Genomic DNA, 22470 nt, shown 5'->3' with positions numbered 1-22470 from the left:
AGCTGCAACACAGCTCTTCCAGTGCCAAAACAACTAGATCTGCCTCATGAACTTCACATACCATCAGCTGTCCTGGCAGCTACCTAGGAAACCCTGTTGGGTCACTTCCGGTCCCATGCCCATTGAGCCCAGTGGGATGAAATCAAGCAGCTTCAGCACCCACACAAAACGAACATGGAGCTCCTCACTCAAGGCGCTCAAAACTCCACTGCCAAAGACAAGTTCAGTGCCCAAGCCATTTCCCGCTGCCAATGAAACCAAGTGCTCTGGCAGCACATATGTCTGAAAGTGGATATGACGCCTAGGGAAGGGAGTGTGCTGGTGAACGGCAACTGCCCGAAGCAGCAGCACAGCTCTTCCACTGCCAAAACAACTCCACCTGCCTCATGACCTTCACATACCATCAGCTGTCCTGGCAGCTATCTAGGAAACCCTGTTGGGTCACTTCCGGTCCCATGCCCATTGAGCCCAGTGGGATGGAATCAAGCAGCTTCAGCACCCACACAAAACGAACATGGAGCTCCTCACTCAAGGCGCTCAAACCTCCACGGCCAAAGACAAGTTCAGTGCCCAAGCCATTTCCCGCTGCCATGGAAACCAAGTGCTCTGGCAGCACATATGTCTGAAAGTGGATATGACACCTAGGGAAGGGAGTGTGGTGGTGAATGGCAACTGCCCGAAGCAGTAGCACAGCTCTTCCACTGCCAAAACAACTCCACCTGCCTCATGAACTTCGCATACCATCAGCTGTGCTGGCAGCTCTCTAGGAAACCCTGTTGGGTCACTTCCGATCTCATGCCCATTAAGCCCAGGAGGATGGAATCAAGCAGCTTGAGCACCCACACAAAACGAACATGGAGCTCCTCACTCAAGGCGCTCAAAACTGCATGGCCAAAGAAAATTTCAGTGCCCAAGCCATTTCCCGCAGCCATGGAAACCAAGTGCTCTGGCAGCACATATGTCTGAAAGTGGATATTACACCTAGGGAAGGGAGTGTGCTGGTGAATAGCAACTGCCTGAAGCAAGAGCACAGCTCTTCCACTGCCAAAACAACTCCACCTGCCTCATGAACTTCACATACCATCAGCTGTCCTGGCAGCTATCTAGGAAACCCTGTTGGGTCACTTCCGGTCCCATGCCCATTGAGCCCAGTGGGATGGAATCAAGCAGCTTCAGCACCCACACAAAACCAACATGGAGCTCCTCACTCAAGGCGCTCAAAACTTCACGGCCAAAGAAAATTCCAGTGCCCAAGCCATTTCCCGCTGCCATTTAAACCAAGTGCTCTGGCAGCACATATGTCTGAAAGTGGATATGACACCTAGGGAAGGGAGTGTGCTGGTGAATGGCAACTGCCCGAAGCAGCAGCACAGCTCTTCCACTGCCAAAACAACTCCACCTGCCTCATGAACTTCACATACCATCAGCTGTCCGGGCAGCTATCTAGGAAACCCTGTTGGGTCACTTCCGGTCCCATGCCCATTGAGCCCAGTGGGATGGAATCAAGCAGCTTGAGCACCCACACAAAACGAACATGGAGCTCCTCACTCAAGGCGCTCAAAACTCCACGGCCAAAGACAAGTTCAGTGCGCAAGCCATTTCCGACTGCCATGGAAACCAAGTGCTCTGGCAGCACATATGTCTGAAAGTGGATATGACACCTAGGGAAGGGAGTGTGCTGGTGAATGGCAACTGCCCGAAGCAGCAGCACAGCTCTTCCACTGCCAAAACAACTCCACCTGCCTCATGAACTTCACATACCATCAGCTGTCCTGGCAGCTATCTAGGAAACCCTGTTGGATCACTTCCGGTCCCATGCCCATTGAGCCCAGAGGGATGGAATCAAGCAGCTTGAGCACCCACACTAAACGAACATGGAGCTCCTCACTCAAGGCGCTCAAAACTTCACGGCCAAAGACAAGTTCAGTGCCCAAGCCATTTCCCGCTGCCATTCAAACCAAGTGCTCTGGCAGCACATATGTCTGAAAGTGGATATGACACCTAGGGAAGGGAGTGTGCTGGTGAATGGCAATTGCCCGAAGCAGCAGCACAGCTCTTCCACTGCCAAAAAAACTCCACCTGCCTCATGAACTTCACATACCATCAGCTGTCCTGGCAGCTATCTAGGAAACCCTGTTGGGTCACTTCCGGTCCCATGCCCATTGAGCCCAGGGGGATGGAATCAAGCAGCTTCAGCACCCACACAAATCTAACATGGAGCTCCTCACTCTAGGGATTAAAAACTCCACGGCCAAAGACAAGTTCAGTGCCCAAGCCATTTCCCGCTGCCATGGAAACCAAGTGCTCTGGCAGCACATAGGTCTGAAAGTGGATATGACACCTAGGGAAGGGAGTGTGCTGGTGAATGGCAACTGCCCGAAGCAGCAGCACAGCTCTTCCACTGCCAAAACAACTCCACCTGCCTCATGAACTTCACATACCATCAGCTGTCCTGGCAGCTATCTAGAAAACCCTGTTGGGTCACTTCTGGTCTCATGCCCATTGAGCCCAGTGGGATGGAATCAAGCAGCTTCAGCACCCACACAAAACGAACATGGAGCTCCTCACTCAAGGCGCTCAAAACTTCACAGCCAAAGACAAGTTCAGTGCCCAAGCCATTTCCCGCTGCCATGGAAACCAAGTGCTCTGGCAGCACATATGTCTGAAAGTGGATATGACACCTAGGGAAGGGAGTGTGCTGGTGGTGAATGGCAACTGCCCGAAGCAGCAGCACAGCTCTTCCACTGCCAAAACAACTCCACCTGCCTCATGAATTTCACATACCATCAGCTGTCCTGGCAGCTATCTAGGAAACCCTGTTGGGTCACTTCCGGTCCCATGCCCATTGAGCCCAGTGGGATGGAAACAAGCAGCTTGAGCACCCACACAAAACGAACATGGAGCTCCTCACTCAAGGCGCTCAAAACTCCACGGCCAAAGACAAGTTCAGTGCCCAAGCCATTTCCAGCTGCCATGGAAACCAAGTGCTCTGGCAGCACATATGTCTGAAAGTGGATATGACACCTAGGGAAGGGAGTGTGCTGGTGAATGGCAACTGCCTGAAGCAGCAGCACAGCTATTCCACTACCAAAACAACTCCACCTGCCTCATGAACTTCACGTACCATCAGCTGTCCTGGCAGCTATCTAGGAAACCCTGTTGGGTCACTTCCGGTCCCATGCCCATTGAGCCCAGTGGGATGGAATCAAGCAGCTTGAGCACCCACACAAAACGAACATGGAGCTCCTCACTCAAGGCGCTCAAAACTCCATGGCCAAAGACAAGTTCAGTGCCCAAGCCATTTCCCACTGCCATGGAAACTAAGAAGTCTGACAGCACATATGTCTGAAAGTGGATATGACACCTAGGGAAGGGAGTGTGCTGGTGAATGGCAACTGCCCGAAGCAGCAGCACAGCTCTTTCACTGCCAAAACAACTCCACCAGCCTCATGAACTTCACATATCATCAGCTGTACTGGCAGCTATCTAGGAAACCCTGTTGGGTCACTTCCGGTCACATGCCATTGAGCCCAGGGGGATGGAATCAAGCAGCTTCAGCACCCAAAGAAAACTAACATGGAGCTCCTCACTCAAGGCGCTCAAACCTCCACGGCCAAAGAAAAGTTCAGTGCTGAAGCCATTTCCCGCTGCCATGGAAACCAAGTGCTCTGGCAGCACATATGTCTGAAAGTGGATATGACACCTAGGGAAGGGAGTGTGGTGGTGAATGGCAACTGCCTGAAGCAACAGCACAGCTCTTCCACTGCCAAAACAACTCCACCTGCCTCATGAACTTCACATACCATCAGCTGTCCTGGCAGCTATCTAGATACCCTGTTGGGTCACTTCCGGTCCTATGCCCATTGAGCCCAGTGGGATGGAATCAAGCAGCTTCAGCACCCACACAAAACGAACATGCAGCTCCTCACTCAAGGCGCTCAAAAGCCCACAACCAAGGACAAGTTCAGTGCCCAAGCCATTTCCCGCTGCCATGGAAACCAAGTGCTCTGGCAGCACATATGTCTGAAAGAGAACATGAAACCTAGGGAACTCTGTGTGGTGGTGAATGGCAACTGCCCGAAGCAGCAGCACAGCTCTTCCACTGCCAAAACAACTCCACCTGCCTCATGAACTTCACATACCATCAGCTGTCCTGGCAGCTATCTAGCAAACCCTGTTGGGTCATTTTCGGTCCCATGCCCATTGAACCCAGTGGGATGGAATCAAGCAGCTTCAGCACCCACACAAAAAGAACATGGAGCTCCTCACTCAAGGCGCTCAAAACTCCACAGCCAAAGACAAGTTCAGTGCCCAAGCCATTCCCCGCTGCCATGGAAACCAAGTGCTCTGGCAGCACATATGTCTGAAAGTGGATATGACACCTAGGGAAGGGAGTGTGCTGGTGAATGGCAACTGCCCGAAGCAGCAGCACAGCTCTTCCACTGCCAAAACAACTCCATCAGCCTCATGAACTTCACATACCATCAGCTGTCCTGGCAGCTATCTAGGAAACCCTGTTGGGTCACTTCGGGTCCCATGCCCATTGAGCCCAGTGGGATGGAATCAAGCAGCTTCAGCACCCACACAAAACGAACATGGAGCTCCTCACTCAAGGCGCTCAAAACTCCGCAGCCAAAGACAAGTTCAGTGCCCAAGCCATTTCCCGCTGCCATGGAAACTAAGAGCTCTGGCAGCACATATGTCTGAAAGTGGATATCACACCTAGGGAAGGGAGTGTGCTGGTGAATGGCAACTGCCTGAAGCAGCAGCACAGCTTTTCCACGGCCAAAACAACTCCACCTGCCTCATGCACTTCACATACCATCAGCTGTCCTGGCAGCTATCTAGGAAACCCTGTTGGGTCACTTCCGGTCCCATGCCCATTGAGCCCAGTGGGATGGAATCAAGCAGCTTCAGCACCCACACAAATCTAACATGGAGCTCCTCACTCAAGGCGCTCAAAACTCCACAGACAAGGACAAGTTCAGTGCCCAAGCCATTTCCCGCTGCCATGGAAACCAAGTGCTCTGGCAGCACATATGTCTGAAAGTTTATATGACACCTAGGGAAGGGAGTGTGTTGGTGAATGGCAACTGTCGGAAGCAGCAGCACAGCTCTTCCAGTGCCAAAACAACTCCACCTGCCTCATGAACTTCACATACCATCAGCTGTCCTGGCAGCTATCTAGGAAACCCTGTTGGGTCACTTCCTTTCCCATGCCCATTGAGCCCAGTGGATTGGAATCAAGCAGCTTGAGCACCCACACAAAACTAACATGGAACTCCTCACTCAAGGCGCTCAAAACTACATGGCCAAAGACAAGTTCAGTGCCCAAGCCATTTCCCGCTGCCATGGAAACCAAGTGCTCTGGCAGCACATAGGTCTGAAAGTGGATATGACACCTAGGGAAGGGAGTGTGGTGGTGAATGGCAACTGCCCGAAGCAGCAGCACAGCTCTACCAGTGCCAAAACAACTCCACCTGCCTCAAGAACTTCACATAACATCAGCTGTCCTGGCAGCTATCTAGGAAACCCTGTTGGGTCACTTCCGGTCCCATGCCCATTGAGCCCAGTGGGATGGAATCAACCAGCTTCAGCACCCACACAAAACCAACATGGAGCTCCTCACTCAAGGCGCTCAAAACTCCACAGCCAAAGACAAGTTCAGTGCCCAAGCCATTTCCGACTGCCATGGAAACCAAGTGCTCTGGCAGCACATATGTCTGAAAGTGGATATGACACCTAGGGAAGGGAGTCTGGTTGTGAATGGCAACTGCCCGAAGCAGCAGCACAGGTCTTCCAGTGCCAAAACAACTCCACCTGCCTCATGAACTTCACATACCATCAGCTGTCCTGGCAGCTATCTAGGAAACCCTGTTGGGTCACTTCCGGTCCCATGCCCATTGAGCCCAGGGGGATGGAATCAAGCAGCTTCAGCACCCACACAAAACGAACATGGAGCTCCTCACTAAAGGCGCTCAAAACTCCATGGCCAAAGACAAGTTCAGTGCCCAAGCCATTTCCCGCTGCCATGGAAACCAAGTGCTCTGGCAGCACATATGTCTGAAAGTGGATATGACACCTAGGGAAGGGAGTGTGCTGGTGAATGGCAACTGCCCGAAGCAGCAGCACAGCTCTTCCAGTGCCAAAACAACTCTGCCTGCCTCATGAACTTCCCATACCATCAGCTGTCCTGGCAGCTGTCTAGGAAACCCTGTTGGGTCACTTCCGGTCCCATGCCCATTGAGCCCAGTGGGTTGGAATCAAGCAGCTTGAGTACCCACACAAAACGAACATGGAGCTCCTCACTCAAGGCGCTCAAAAATACATGGCGAAAGACAAGTTCAGTGCCCAAGCCATTTCCCGCTGCCATGGAAAACAAGTGCTCTGGCAGCACATATGTCTGAAAGTGGATAAGACACCTAGGGAAGGGAGTCTGGGGGTGAATGGCAACTGCAGCAGCACAGCTCTTCCACTGCCAAAACCACTCCACCTGCCTCATGAACTTCACATACAATCAGCTGTCCTGGCAGCTATCTAGGAAACCCTGTTGGGTCACTTCCGGTCCCATGTCCATTGAGCCCAGTGGGATGGAATCAAGCAGCTTCAGCACCCACACAAAACGAACATGGAGCTCCTCACTCAAGGCGCTCAAAACTACTTGGCGAAAGACAAGTTCAGTGCCCAAGCCATTTCCCGCTGCCATGGAAACCAAGTGCTCTGGCAGCACATATGTCTGAAAGTGGATATGACACCTAGGGAAGGGAGTGTGCTGGTGAATGGCAACTGCCCGAAGCAGCAGCACAGCTCTTCCACTGCCAAAACAACTCCACCTACCTCATGAACTTCACATACCATCAGCTGTCCTGGCAGCTATCTAGGAAACCCTGTTGGGTCACTTCCGGTCCCATGCCCATTGAGCCCAGTGGGATGGAATCAAGCAGCTTCAGCACCCACACAAAACGAACATGGAGCTCCTCACTCAAGGCGCTCAAAGCTACACGGCCAAAGACAAGTTCAGTGCCCAAGCCATTTCCCGCTGCCATGGAAACCAAGTGCTCTGGCAGCACATATGTCTGAAAGTGGATATGACACCTAGGGAATGGAGTGTGCTGGTGAATGGCAACTGCCTGAAGCAGCAGCACAGCTCTTCCACTGCCAAAACAACTCCACCTGCCTCATGAACTTCACATACCATCAGCTGTCCTGACAGCTATCTAGGAAACCCTGTTGGGTCACTTCCGGTACCATGACCATTGAGCCCACGGGGATGGAATCAAGCAGCTTGAGCACCCACACAAAACGAACATGGAGCTCCTCACTCAAGGCGCTCAAATCTGCACAGCCAAAGACAAGTTCAGTGCCCAAGCCATTTCCCGCTGCCATGGAAACCAAGTGCTCTGGCAGCACTTATGTCTGAAAGTGGATATGACACCTAGGGAAGGGAGTGTGTTGGTGAATCGCAACTGCCTGAAGCAGCAGCACAGCTCTTCCACTGCAAAAACAACTCCACCTGCCTCATGAACTTCACATACCATCAGCTGTCCTGGCAGCTATCTAGGAAACCCTGTTGGGTCCCTTCCAGTCCCATGCCCATTGAGCCCAGTGGGATGGAATCAAGCAGCTTGAGCACCCACACAAAACGAACATGAAGCTCCTCACTCAAGGCGCTCAAAACTACTTGGCGAAAGACAAGTTCAGTGCCCAAGCCATTTCCCGCTGCCATGGAAACCAAGTGCTCTGGCAGCACATATGTCTGAAAGTGGATATGACACCTAGGGAAGGGAGTGTGTTGGTGAATGGCAACTGCCCGCAGCAGCAGCACAGCTCTTCCAATGCAAAAACAACTCCACCTGCCTCATGAACTTCACATACCATCAGCTGTCCTGGCAGCTATCTAGGAAACCCTGTTGGGTCACTTCCGGTCCCATGCCCATTGAGCCCAGTGGGATGGAATCAAGCAGCTTCAGCACCCACACAAAACGAACATGGAACTGCTCACTCAAGGCGCTCAAAACTACTTGGCGAAAGACAAGTTCAGTGCCCAAGCCATTTCCCGCTGCCATGGAAACCAAGTGCTCTGGCAGGACATATGTCTGAAAGTGGATATGACACCTAGGGAAGGGAGTGTGTTGGTGAATGGCAACTGCCCGAAGCAGCAGCACAGCTCTTCCACTGCCAAAACAACTCCACCTGCCTCATGAACTTCCCATATCATCAGCTGTTCTGACAGCTATCTAGGAAACCCTGTTGGGTCACTTCCGGTCCCATGCCCATTGAGCCCAGTGGGATGGAATCAAGCAACTTCAGCACCCACACAAAACGAACATGGAGCTCCTCACTCAAGGCGCTCAAAACTACATGGCGAAAGACAAGTTCAGTGCCCAAGCCATTTCCCGCTGCCATGGAAACCAAGTGCTCTGGCAGCACATAGGTCTGAAAGTGGATATGACACCTAGGGAAGGGAGTGTGCTGGTGAATGGCAACTGCCCGAAGCTGCAGCACAGCTCTTCCACTGCCAAAACAACTCCACCTGCCTCAAGAACTTCACATACCATCAGCTGTCGTGGCAGCTATCTAGGAAACCCTGTTGGGTCACTTCCGGTCCCATGCCCATTGAGCCCAGTGGGATGGAATCAAGCAGCTTCAGCACCCACACAAAACGAACATGGAACTCCTCACTCAAGGCGCTCAAAACTACATGGCGAAAGACAAGTTCAGTGCCCAAGCCATTTCCCGCTGCCATGGAAACCAAGTGCTCTGGCAGCACATAGGTCTGAAAGTGGATATGACACCTAGGGAAGGGAGTGTGGTGGTGAATGGCAACTGCCCGAAGCAGCAGCACAGCTCTACCAGTGCCAAAACAACTCCACCTGCCTCAAGAACTTCACATAACATCAGCTGTCCTGGCAGCTATCTAGGAAACCCTGTTGGGTCACTTCCGGTCCCATGCCCATTGAGCCCAGTGGGATGGAATCAAGCAGCTTGAGCACCCACACAAAACGAACATGGAGCTCCTCACTCAAGGCGCTCAAAACTCCACAGCCAAAGACAAGTTCAGTGCCCAAGCCATTTCCGGCTGCCATGGAAACCAAGTGCTCTGGCAGCACATATGTCTGAAAGTGGATATGACACCTAGGGAAGGGAGTCTGGTGGTGAATGGCAACTGCCCGAAGCAGCAGCACAGGTCTTCCACTGCCAAAACAACTCCACCTGCCTCATGAACTTCACATACCATCAGCTGTCCTGGCAGCTATCTAGGAAACCCTGTTGGGTCACTTCCGGTCCCATGCCCATTGAGCCCAGGGGGATGGAATCAAGCAGCTTCAGCACCCACACAAAACCAACATGGAGCTCCTCACTAAAGGCGCTCAAAACTCCATGGCCAAAGACAAGTTCAGTGCCCAAGCCATTTCCCGCTGCCATGGAAACCAAGTGCTCTGGCAGCACATATGTCTGAAAGTGGATATGACACCTAGGGAAGGGAGTGTGCTGGTGAATGGCAACTGCCCGAAGCAGCAGCACAGCTCTTCCACTGCCAAAACAACTCTGCCTGCCTCATGAACTTCCCATACCATCAGCTGTCCTGGCAGCTGTCTAGGAAACCCTGTTGGGTCACTTCCGGTCCCATGCCCATTGAGCCCAGTGGGTTGGAATCAAGCAGCTTGAGCACCCACACAAAACGAACATGGAGCTCCTAACTCAAGGCGCTCAAAACTACATGGCGAAAGACAAGTTCAGTGCCCAAGCCATTTCCCGCTGCCATGGAAACCAAGTGCTCTGGCAGCACATATGTCTGAAAGTGGATAAGACACCTAGGGAAGGGAGTCTGGGGGTGAATGGCAACTGCAGCAGCACAGCTCTTAAACTGCCAAAACCACTCCACCTGCCTCATGAACTTCACATACCATCACCTGTCCTGGCAGCTATGTAGGAAACCCTGTTGGGTCACTTCCGGTCCCATGCCCATTGAGCCCAGTGGGATGGAATCAAGCAGCTTCAGCACCCACACAAAACGAACATGGAACTCCTCACTCAAGGCGCTCAAATCTCCACAGCGAAAGACAAGTTCAGTGCCCAAGCCATTTCCCGCTGCCATGGAAACCAAGTGCTCTGGCAGCACTTATGTCTGAAAGTGGATATGACACCTAGGGAAGGGAGTGTGCTGGTGAATCGCAACTGCCTGAAGCAGCAGCACAGCTCTTCCACTGCAAAAACAACTCCACCTGCCTCATGAACTTCACATACCATCAGCTGTCCTGGCAGCTATCTAGGAAACCCTGTTGGGTCACTTCCGGTCCCATGCCCATTGAGCCCAGTGGGATGGAATCAAGCAGCTTCAGCACCCACACAAAACGAACATGAAGCTCCTCACTCAAGGCGCTCAAAACTACTTGGCGAAAGACAAGTTCAGTGCCCAAGCCATTTCCCGCTGCCATGGAAACCAAGTGCTCTGGCAGCACATATGTCTGAAAGTGGATAAGACACCTAGGGAAGGGAGTGTGTTGGTGAATGGCAACTGCCCGCAGCAGCAGCACAGCTCTTCCAGTGCAAAAACAACTCCACTTGCCTCATGAACTTCACATACCATCAGCTGTCCTGGCAGCTATCTAGGAAACCCTGTTGGGTCATTTCCGGTCCCATGCCCATTGAGCCCAGTGGGATGGAATCAAGCAGCTTGAGCACCCACACAAAACGAACATGAAGCTCCTCACTCAAGGCGCTCAAAACTACTTGGCGAAAGACAAGTTCAGTGCCCAAGCCATTTCCCGCTGCCATGGAAACCAAGTGCTCTGGCAGCACATATGTCTGAAAGTGGATATGACACCTAGGGAAGGGAGTGTGTTGGTGAATGGCAACTGCCCGCAGCAGCAGCACAGCTCTTCCACTGCCAAAACAACTCCACCTGCCTCATGAACTTCACATACCATCAGCTGTCCTAGCAGCTATCTAGGAAACCCTGTTGGGTCACTTCCGGTCCCATGCCCATTGAGCCCAGTGGAATGGAATCAAGCAGCTTCAGCACCCACACAAAACGAACATGGAACTCCTCACTCAAGGCGCTCAAATCTCCACAGCCAAAGACAAGTTCAGTGCCCAAGCCATTTCCCGCTGCCATGGAAACCAAGTGCTCTGGCAGCACATATGTCTGAAAGTGGATATGACACCTAGGGAAGGGAGTGTGTTGGTGAATGGCAACTGCCCGAAGCAGCAGCACAGCTCTTCCACTGCCAAAACAACTCCACCTGCCTCATGAACTTCCCATACCATCAGCTGTTCTGACAGCTATCTAGGAAACCCTGTTGGGTCACTTCCGGTTCCATGCCCATTGAGCCCAGTGGGATGGAATCAAGCAGCTTCAGCACCCACACAAAACGAACATGGAACTCCTCACTCAAGGCGCTCAAATCTCCACAGCGAAAGACAAGTTCAGTGCCCAAGCCATTTCCCGCTGCCATGGAAACCAAGTGCTCTGGCAGCACATATGTCTGAAAGTGGATAAGACACCTAGGGAAGGGAGTGTGTTGGTGAATGGCAACTGCCCGCAGCAGCAGCACAGCTCTTCCACTGCCAAAACAACTCCACCTGCCTCATGAACTTCACATACCATCAGCTGTCCTGGCAGCTATCTAGGAAACCCTGTTGGGTCACTTCCGGTCCCATGCCCATTGAGCCCAGTGGGATGGAATCAAGCAGCTTCAGCACCCACACAAAATGAACATGGAACTCCTCACTCAAGGCGCTAAAAACTACTTGGCGAAAGACAAGTTCAGTACCCAAGCCATTTCCCGCTGCCATGGAAACCAAGTGCTCTGGCAGCACATATGTCTGAAAGTGGATATGACACCTAGGGAAGGGAGTGTGTTGGTGAATGGCAACTGCCCGAAGCAGCAGCACAGCTCTTCCACTGCCAAAACAACTCCACCTGCCTCATGAACTTCCCATACCATCAGCTGTTCTGACAGCTATCTAGGAAACCCTGTTGGGTCACTTCCGGTCCCATGCCCATTGAGCCCAGTGGGATGGAATCAAGCAGCTTCAGCACCCACACAAAACGAACATGGAGCTCCTCACTCAAGGCGCTCAAAACTCCACGGCCAAAGACAAGTTCAGTGCCCAAGCCATTTCCCGCTGCCATGGAAACCAAGTGCTCTGGCAGCACATATGTCTGAAAGTGGATATGACACCTAGGGAAGGGAGTGTGTTGGTGAATGGCAACTGCCTGAAGCAGCAGCACAGCTCTCCCACTGCAAAAACAACTCCACCTGCCTCATGAACTTCACACACCATCTGCTGTCCTGGCAGCTATCTAGGAAACCCTGTTGGGTCACTTCCGGTCCCATGCCCATTGAGCCCAGTGGGATGGAATCAAGCAGCTTCAGCACCCACACAAAACGAACATGAAGCTCCTCACTCAAGGCGCTCAAAACTACTTGGCGAAAGACAAGTTCAGTGCCCAAGCCATTTCCCGCTGCCATGGAAACCAAGTGCTCTGGCAGCACATATGTCTGAAAGTGGATATGACACCTAGGGAAGGGAGTGTGTTGGTGAATGGCAACTGCCCGAAGCAGCAGCACAGCTCTTCCACTGCCAAAACAACTCCACCTGCCTCATGAACTTCACATACCATCAGCTGTCCTGGCAGCTATCTAGGAAACCCTGTTGGGTCACTTCCGGTCCCATGCCCATTCAGCCCAGTGGGATGGAATCAAGCAGCTTGAGCACCCACACAAAACGAACATGGAGCTCCTCACTCAAGGCGCTCAAAACTCCACGGCCAAAGGCAAGTTCAGTGCCCAAGCCATTTCCCGCTGCCATGGAAACCAAGTGCTCTGGCAGCACATATGTCTGAAAGTGGATATGACACCTAGGGAAGGGAGTGTGTTGGTGAATGGCAACTGCCTGAAGCAGCAGCACAGTTCTTCCACTGCAAAAACAACTCAACCTGCCTCATGAACTTCACATACCATCAGCTGTCATGGCAGCTATCTAGGAAACCCTGTTGGGTCACTTCCGGTCCCATGCCCGTTGAGCCCAGTGGGATGGAATCAAGCAGCTTCAGCACCCACACAACGAACATGGAGCTCCTCACTCAAGGCGCTCAAAACTCCACGGCCAAAGACAAGTTCAGTGCCCAAGCCATTTCCCGCTGCCATGGAAACCAAGTGCTCTGGCAGCACATATGTCTGAAAGTGGATATGACACCTAGGGAAGGGAGTGTGCTGGTGAATGGCAACTGCACGAAGCAGCAGCACAGCTCTTCCAGTGCCAAAACAACTCCGCCTGCCTCATGAACTTCCCATACCATCAGCTGTCCTGACAGCTATCTAGGAAACCCTGTTGGGACACTTCCGGTCCCATGCCCATTGAGCCCAGTGGGATGGAATCAAGCAGCTTCAGCACCCACACAAAACGAACATGGAGCTCCTCACTCAAGGTGCTCAAAATTCCATGGCCAAAGACAAGTTCAGTGCCCAAGCCATTTCCCGCTGCCATGGAAACCAAGTGCTCTGGCAGCACATATGTCTGAAAGTGGATATGACCCCTAGGGAAGGGAGTGTGCTGGTGAATGGCAACTGCCCGAAGCAGCAGCACAGCTCTTCCACTGCCAAAACAACTCCACCTGCCTCATGAACTTCCCATACCATCAGCTGTCCTGGCAGCTATCTAGGAAACCCTGTTGGGTCACTTCCGGTCCCATGCCCATTGAGCCCAGTGGGATGGAATCAAGCAGCTTCAGCACCCACACAAAACGAACATGGAGCTCCTCACTCAAGGCGCTCAAAACTCCACAACCAAAGACAAGTTCAGTGCCCAAGCCATTTCCCGCTGCCATGGAAACCAAGTGCTCTGGCAGCACATATGTCTGAAAGTGGATATGACACCTAGGGAAGGGAGTGTGCTGCTGAATGGCAACTGCCCCAAGTAGCAGCACAGCTCTTCCAGTGCCAAAACAACTCCACCTGCCTCATGAACTTCACATACCATCAGCTGTCCTGGCAGCTATCTAGGAAACCCTGTTGGGTCACTTCCGGTCCCATGCCCATTGAGCCCAGTCTGATGGAATCAAGCAGCTTCAGCACCCACATAAAACGAACATGGAGCTCCTCACTCAAGGCGCTCAAAACTCCACAGCCAAAGACAAGTTCAGTGCCCAAGCCATTTCCCGCTGCCATGGAAACCAAGTGCTCTGGCAGCACATATGTCTGAAAGTGGATATGACACCTAGGGAAGGGAGTGTGGTGGTGAATGGCAACTGCCCGAAGCAGCAGCACAGCTCTTCCACCGCCAAAACAACTCCACCTGCCTCATGAACTTCACATACCATCAGCTGTCCTGGCAGCTATCTAGGAAACCCTGTTGGGTCACTTACGGTCCCATGCCCATTGAGCCCAGTGGGATGGAATCAAGCAGCTTCAGCACCCACACAAAACGAACATGGAGCTCCTCACTCAAGGCGCTCAAAACTTCACGGCCAAAGACAAGTTCAGTGCCCAAGCCATTTCCCGCTGCCATGGAAACCAAGTGCTCTGGAAGCACATATGTCTGAAAGTGGATATGACACCTAGGGAAGGGAGTGTGTTGGTGAATGGCAACTGCCCGAAGCAGCAGCACAGCTCTTCCACCGCCAAAACAACTCCACCTGCCTCATGAACTTCACATACCATCAGCTGTCCTAGCAGCTATCTAGGAAACCCTGTTGGGTCACTTCCGGTCCCATGCCCATTGAGCCCAGTGGGATGGAATCAAGCAGCTTCAGCACCCACACAAAACGAACATGGAGCTCCTCACTCAAGGCGCTCAAAACTCCACAGCCAAAGACAAGTTCAGTGCCCAAGCCATTTCCCGCTGCCATGGAAACCAAGTGCTCTGGCAGCACATATGTCTGAAAGTGGATATGACACCTAGGGAAGGGAGTGTGTTGGTGAATGGCAACTGCCCCAAGCATCAGCACAGCTCTTCCAGTGCCAAAACAACTCCACCTGCCTCATGAACTTCACATACCATCAGCTGTCCTGGCAGCTCTCTAGGAAACCCTGTTGGGTCACTTCCGGTCCCATGCCCATTGAGCCCAGTGGGATGGAATCAAGCAGCTTGAGCACCCACACAAAACGAACATGGAGCTCCTCACTCAAGGCGCTCAAATCTCCAGAGCCAAAGACAAGTTCAGTGCCCAAGCCATTTCCCGCTGCCATGGAAACCAAGTGCTCTGGCAGCACATATGTCTGAAAGTGGATATGACACCTAGGGAAGGTAGTGTGCTGGTGAATGGTAACTGCCCGAAGCAGCAGCACAGCTCTTCCAGTGCCAAAACAACTCCACCTGCCTCATGAACTTCACATACCATCAGCTGTCCTGGCAGCTATCTAGGAAACCCTGTTGGGTCACTTCCGGTCCCATGCCCATTGAGCCCAGGGGGATGGAATCAAGCAGCTTGAGCACCCACATAAAACGAACATGGAGCTCCTCACTCAAGGCGCTCAAAACTCCACGGCCAAAGACAAGTTCAGTGCCCAAGCCATTTCCCGCTGCCATGGAAACCAAGTGCTCTGGCAGCACATATGTCTGAAAGTGGATATGACACCTAGGGAAGGGAGTGTGGTGGTGAATGGCAACTGCCCGAAGCAGCAGCACAGCTCTTCCACCGCCAAAACAACTCCACCTGCCTCATGAACTTCACATACCATCAGCTGTCCTGGCAGCTATCTAGGAAACCCTGTTGGGTCACTTACGGTCCCATGCCCATTGAGCCCAGTGGGATGGAATCAAGCAGCTTCAGCACCCACACAAAACGAACATGGAGCTCCTCACTCAAGGCGCTCAAAACTTCACGGCCAAAGACAAGTTCAGTGCCCAAGCCATTTCCCGCTGCCATGGAAACCAAGTGCTCTGGAAGCACATATGTCTGAAAGTGGATATGACACCTAGGGAAGGGAGTGTGTTGGTGAATGGCAACTGCCCGAAGCAGCAGCACAGCTCTTCCACCGCCAAAACAACTCCACCTGCCTCATGAACTTCACATACCATCAGCTGTCCTAGCAGCTATCTAGGAAACCCTGTTGGGTCACTTCCGGTCCCATGCCCATTGAGCCCAGTGGGATGGAATCAAGCAGCTTCAGCACCCACACAAAACGAACATGGAGCTCCTCACTCAAGGCGCTCAAAACTCCACAGCCAAAGACAAGTTCAGTGCCCAAGCCATTTCCCGCTGCCATGGAAACCAAGTGCTCTGGCAGCACATATGTCTGAAAGTGGATATGACACCTAGGGAAGGGAGTGTGTTGGTGAATGGCAACTGCCCCAAGCATCAGCACAGCTCTTCCAGTGCCAAAACAACTCCACCTGCCTCATGAACTTCACATACCATCAGCTGTCCTGGCAGCTCTCTAGGAAACCCTGTTGGGTCACTTCCGGTCCCATGCCCATTGAGCCCAGTGGGATGGAATCAAGCAGCTTGAGCACCCACACAAAACGAACATGGAGCTCCTCACTCAAGGCGCTCAAATCTCCAGAGCCAAAGACAAGTTCAGTGCCCAAGCCATTTCCCGCTGCCATGGAAACCAAGTGCTCTGGCAGCACATATGTCTGAAAGTGGATATGACACCTAGGGAAGGGAGTGTGCTGGTGAATGGTAACTGCCCGAAGCAGCAGCACAGCTCTTCCAGTGCCAAAACAACTCCACCTGCCTCATGAACTTCACATACCATCAGCTGTCCTGGCAGCTATCTAGGAAACCCTGTTGGGTCACTTCCGGTCCCATGCCCATTGAGCCCAGGGGGATGGAATCAAGCAGCTTGAGCACCCACATAAAACGAACATGGAGCTCCTCACTCAAGGCGCTCAAAACTCCACGGCCAAAGACAAGTTCAGTGCCCAAGCCATTTCCCGCTGCCATGGAAACCAAGTGCTCTGGCAGCACATATGTCTGAAAGTGGATATGACACCTAGGGAAGGGAGTGTGGTGGTGAATGGCAACTGCCCGAAGCAGCAGCACAGCACTTCCACCGCCAAAACAACTCCACCTGCCTCATGAACTTCACATACCATCAGCTGTCCTGGCAGCTATCTAGGAAACCCTGTTGGGTCACTTCCGGTCCCATGCCCATTGAGCCCAGGGGGATGGAATCAAGCAGCTTCAGCACCCACACAAAACGAACATGGAGCTCCTCACTCAAGGCGCTCAAAACTCCACGGCCAAAGACAAGTTCAGTGCCCAAGCCATTTCCCGCTGCCATGGAAACCAAGTGCTCTGGCAGCACATATGTCTGAAAGTGGATATGACACCTAGGGAAGGGAGTGTGTTGGTGAATGGCAACTGCCCGAAGCAGCAGCACAGCTCTTCCACCGCCAAAACAACTCCACCTGCCTCATGAACTTCACATACCATCAGCTGTCCTGGCAGCTATCTAGGAAACCCTGTTGGGTCACTTCCGGTCCCATGCCCATTGAGCCCAGGGGGATGGAATCAAGCAGCTTCAGCACCCACACAAAACGAACATGGAGCTCCTCACTCAAGGCGCTCAAAACTCCACGGCCAAAGACAAGTTCAGTGCCCAAGCCATTTCCCGCTGCCATGGAAACCAAGTGCTCTGGCAGCACATATGTCTGAAAGTGGATATGACACCTAGGGAAGGGAGTGTGCTGGTGAATGGCAACTGCCCCAAGCATCAGCACAGCTCTTCCAGTGCCAAAACAACTCCACCTGCCTCATGAACTTCCCATACCATCAGCTGTCCTGGCAGCTATCTAGGAAACCCTGTTGGGTCACTTCCGGTCCCATGCCCATTGAGCCCAGTCTGATGGAATCAAGCAGCTTCAGCACCCACACAAAACTAACATGGAGCTCCTCACTCAAGGCGCTCAAATCTCCAGAGCCAAAGACAAGTTCAGTGCCCAAGCCATTTCCCGCTGCCATGGAAACCAAGTGCTCTGGCAGCACATATGTCTGAAAGTGGATATGACACCTAGGGAAGGGAGTGTGGTGGTGAATGGCAACTGCCCGAAGCAGCAGCACAGCTCTTCCACTGCCAAAACAACTCCACCTGCCTCATGAACTTCACATACCATCAGCTGTCCTGGCAGCTATCTAGGAAACCCTGTTGGGTCACTTCCGGTCCCATGCCCATTCAGCCCAGTGGGATGGAATCAAGCAGCTTGAGCACCCACACAAAACGAACATGGAGCTCCTCACTCAAGGCGCTCAAATCTCCAGAGCCAAAGACAAGTTCAGTGCCCAAGCCATTTCCCGCTGCCATGGAAACCAAGTGCTCTGGCAGCACATATGTCTGAAAGTGGATATGACACCTAGGGAAGGGAGTGTGTTGGTGAATGGCAACTGCCCCAAGCAGCAGCACAGCTCTTCCACCGCCAAAACAACTCCACCTGCCTCATGAACTTCACATACCATCAGCTGTCCTGGCAGCTATCTAGGAAACCCTGTTGGGTCACTTCCGGTCCCATGCCCATTGAGCCCAGGGGGATGGAATCAAGCAGCTTCAGCACCCACACAAAACGAACATGGAGCTCCTCACTCAAGGCGCTCAAAACTCCACGGCCAAAGACAAGTTCAGTGCCCAAGCCATTTCCCGCTGCCATGGAAACCAAGTGCTCTGGCAGCACATATGTCTGAAAGTGGATATGACACCTAGGGAAGGGAGTGTGTTGGTGAATGGCAACTGCCCCAAGCAGCAGCACAGCTCTTCCACCGCCAAAACAACTCCACCTGCCTCATGAACTTCACATACCATCAGCTGTCCTGGCAGCTATCTAGGAAACCCTGTTGGGTCACTTCCGGTCCCATGCCCATTGAGCCCAGTGGGATGGAATCAAGCAGCTTCAGCACCCACACAAAACGAACATGGAGCTCCTCACTCAAGGCGCTCAAAACTCCACAGCCAAAGACAAGTTCAGTGCCCAAGCCATTTCCCGCTGCCATGGAAACCAAGTGCTCTGGCAGCACATATGTCTGAAAGTGGATATGACACCTAGGGAAGGGAGTGTGTTGGTGAATGGCAACTGCCCCAAGCAGCAGCACAGCTCTTCCAGTGCCAAAACAACTCCACCTGCAACATGAACTTCACATACCATCTGCTGTCCTGGCAGCTATCTAGGAAACCCTGTTGGGTCACTTCCGGTCCCATGCCCATTGAGCCCAGTGGGATGGAATCAAGCAGCTTGAGCACCCACACAAAACGAACATGGAGCTCCTCACTCAAGGCGCTCAAATCTCCAGAGCCAAAGACAAGTTCAGTGCCCAAGCCATTTCCCGCTGCCATGGAAACCAAGTGCTCTGGCAGCACATATGTCTGAAAGTGGATATGACACCTAGGGAAGGGAGTGTGGTGGTGAATGGCAACTGCCCGAAACAGCAGCACAGCTCTTCCAGTGCCAAAACAACTCCACCTGCCTCATGAACTTCACATACCATCAGCTATCCTGGCAGCTATCTAGGAAACCCTGTTGGGTCACTTCCGGTCCCATGCCCATTGAGCCCAGTGGGATGGAATCAAGCAGCTTCAGCACCCACAGAAAACGAACATGGAGCTCCTCACTCAAGGCGCTCAAAACTCAACGGACAAAGACAAGTTCAGTGCCCAAGCCATTTCCCGCTGCCATGGAAACCAAGTGCTCTGGCAGCACATATGTCTGAAAGTGGATATGACACCTAGGGAAGGGAGTGTGTTGGTGAATGGCAACTGCCCGAAGCAGCAGCACAGCTCTTCCACCGCCAAAACAACTCCACCTGCCTCATGAACTTCACATACCATCAGCTGTCCTGGCAGCTATCTAGGAAACCCTGTTGGGTCAATTCCGGTCCCATGCCCATTGAGCCCAGTGGGATGGAATCAAGCAGCTTCAGCACCCACACAAAACGAACATGGAGATCCTCACTCAAGGATCAAAACTAGTTGGCGAAAGACAAGTTCAGTGCCCAAGCCATTTCCCGCTGCCATGGAAACCAAATGCTCTGGCAGCACATATGTCTGAAAGTGGATATGACCCCTAGGGAAGGGAGTGTGTTGGTGAATGGCAACTGCCCCAAGCAGCAGCACAGCTCTTCCAGTGCCAAAACAACTCCACCTGCCTCATGAACTTCACATACCATCAGCTGTCCTGGCAGCTATCTAGGAAACCCTGTTGGGTCACTTCCGGTCCCATGCCCATTGAGCCCAGTGGGATGGAATCAAGCAGCTTGAGCACCCACACAAAACGAACATGGAGCTCCTCACTCAAGGCGCTCAAATCTCCAGAGCCAAAGACAAGTTCAGTGCCCAAGCCATTTCCCGCTGCCATGGAAACCAAGTGCTCTGGCAGCACATATGTCTGAAAGTGGATATGACACCTAGGGAAGGGAGTGTGGTGGTGAATGGCAACTGCCCGAAGCAGCAGCACAGCTCTTCCAGTGCCAAAACAACTCCACCTGCCTCATGAACTTCACATACCATCAGCTGTCCTGGCAGCTATCTAGGAAACCCTGTTGGGTCACTTCCGGTCCCATGCCCATTGAGCCCAGTGGGATGGAATCAAGCAGCTTCAGCACCCACACAAAACGAACATGGAGCTCCTCACTCAAGGTGCTCAAAACTCAACGGACAAAGACAAGTTCAGTGCCCAAGCCATTTCCCGCTGCCATGGAAACCAAGTGCTCTGGAAGCACGTATGTCTGAAAGTGGATATGACACCTAGGGAAGGGAGTGTGTTGGTGAATGGCAACTGCCCGAAGCAGCAGCACAGCTCTTCCAGTGCCAAAACAACTCCACCTGCCTCATGAACTTCACATACCATCAGCTGTCCTGGCAGCTATCTAGGAAACCCTGTTGGGTCACTTCCGGTCCCATGCCCATTGAGCCCAGTGGGATGGAATCAAGCAGCTTCAGCATCCATACAAAACGAACATGGAGATCCTCACTCAAGGATCAAAACTAGTTGGCGAAAGACAAGTTCAGTGCCCAAGCCATTTCCCGCTGCCATGGAAACCAAGTGCTCTGGCAGCACATATGTCTGAAAGTGGATATGACCCCTAGGGAAGGGAGTGTTTTGGTGAATGGCAACTGCCCCAAGCAGCAGCACAGCTCTTCCAGTGCCAAAACAACTCCACCTGCCTCATGAACTTCACATACCATCAGCTGTCCTGGCAGCTATCTAGGAAACCCTGTTGGGTCACTTCCGGTCCCATGCCCATTGAGCCCAGTGGGATGGAATCAAGCAGCTTGAGCACCCACACAAAACGAACATGGAGCTCCTCACTCAAGGCGCTCAAATCTCCAGAGCCAAAGACAAGTTCAGTGCCCAAGCCATTTCCCGCTGCCATGGAAACCAAGTGCTCTGGCAGCACATATGTCTGAAAGTGGATATGACACCTAGGGAAGGGAGTGTGGTGGTGAATGGCAACTGCCCGAAGCAGCAGCACAGCTCTTCCAGTGCCAAAACAACTCCACCTGCCTCATGAACTTCACATACCATCAGCTGTCCTGGCAGCTATCTAGGAAACCCTGTTGGGTCACTTCCGGTCCCATGCCCATTGAGCCCAGTGGGATGGAATCAAGCAGCTTCAGCACCCACAGAAAACGAACATGGAGCTCCTCACTCAAGGTGCTCAAAACTCAACGGACAAAGACAAGTTCAGTGCCCAAGCCATTTCCCGCTGCCATGGAAACCAAGTGCTCTGGCAGCACATATGTCTGAAAGTGGATATGACACCTAGGGAAGGGAGTGTGTTGGTGAATGGCAACTGCCCGAAGCAGCAGCACAGCTCTTCCAGTGCCAAAACAACTCCACCTGCCTCATGAACTTCACATACCATCAGCTGTCCTGGCAGCTATCTAGGAAACCCTGTTGGGTCACTTCCGGTCCCATGCCCATTGAGCCCAGTGGGATGGAATCAAGCAGCTTCAGCATCCATACAAAACGAACATGGAGATCCTCACTCAAGGATCAAAACTAGTTGGCGAAAGACAAGTTCAGTGCCCAAGCCATTTCCCGCTGCCATGGAAACCAAGTGCTCTGGCAGCACATATGTCTGAAAGTGGATATGACACCTAGGGAAGGGAGTGTGTTGGTGAATGGCAACTGCCCGAAGCAGCAGCACAGCTCTTCCACCGCCAAAACAACTCCACCTGCCTCATGAACTTCACATACCATCAGCTGTCCTGGCAGCTGTCTAGGAAACCCTGTTGGGTCACTTCCGGTCCCATGCCCATTGAGCCCAGTGGGATGGAATCAAGCAGCTTGAGCACCCACACAAAACGAACATGGAGCTCCTCACTCAAGGCGCTCAAAACTCCACGGCCAAAGACAAGTTCAGTGCCCAAGCCATTTCCCGCTGCCATGGAAACCAAGTGCTCTGGCAGCACATATGTCTCAAAGTGGATATGACACCTAGGGACGAGAGTGTGTTGGTGAATGGCAACTGCCCAAAGCAGCAGCACAGCTCTTCCAGTGCAAAAACAACTCCACCTGCCTCATGAA

Source organism: Ochotona princeps, chromosome 1 (genome assembly GCF_030435755.1).
Source record: "Ochotona princeps isolate mOchPri1 chromosome 1, mOchPri1.hap1, whole genome shotgun sequence".
In the NCBI taxonomy this organism is placed as follows: Eukaryota; Metazoa; Chordata; class Mammalia; order Lagomorpha; family Ochotonidae; genus Ochotona; species Ochotona princeps.
Note: the sequence above shows the minus strand (reverse complement) of the source record.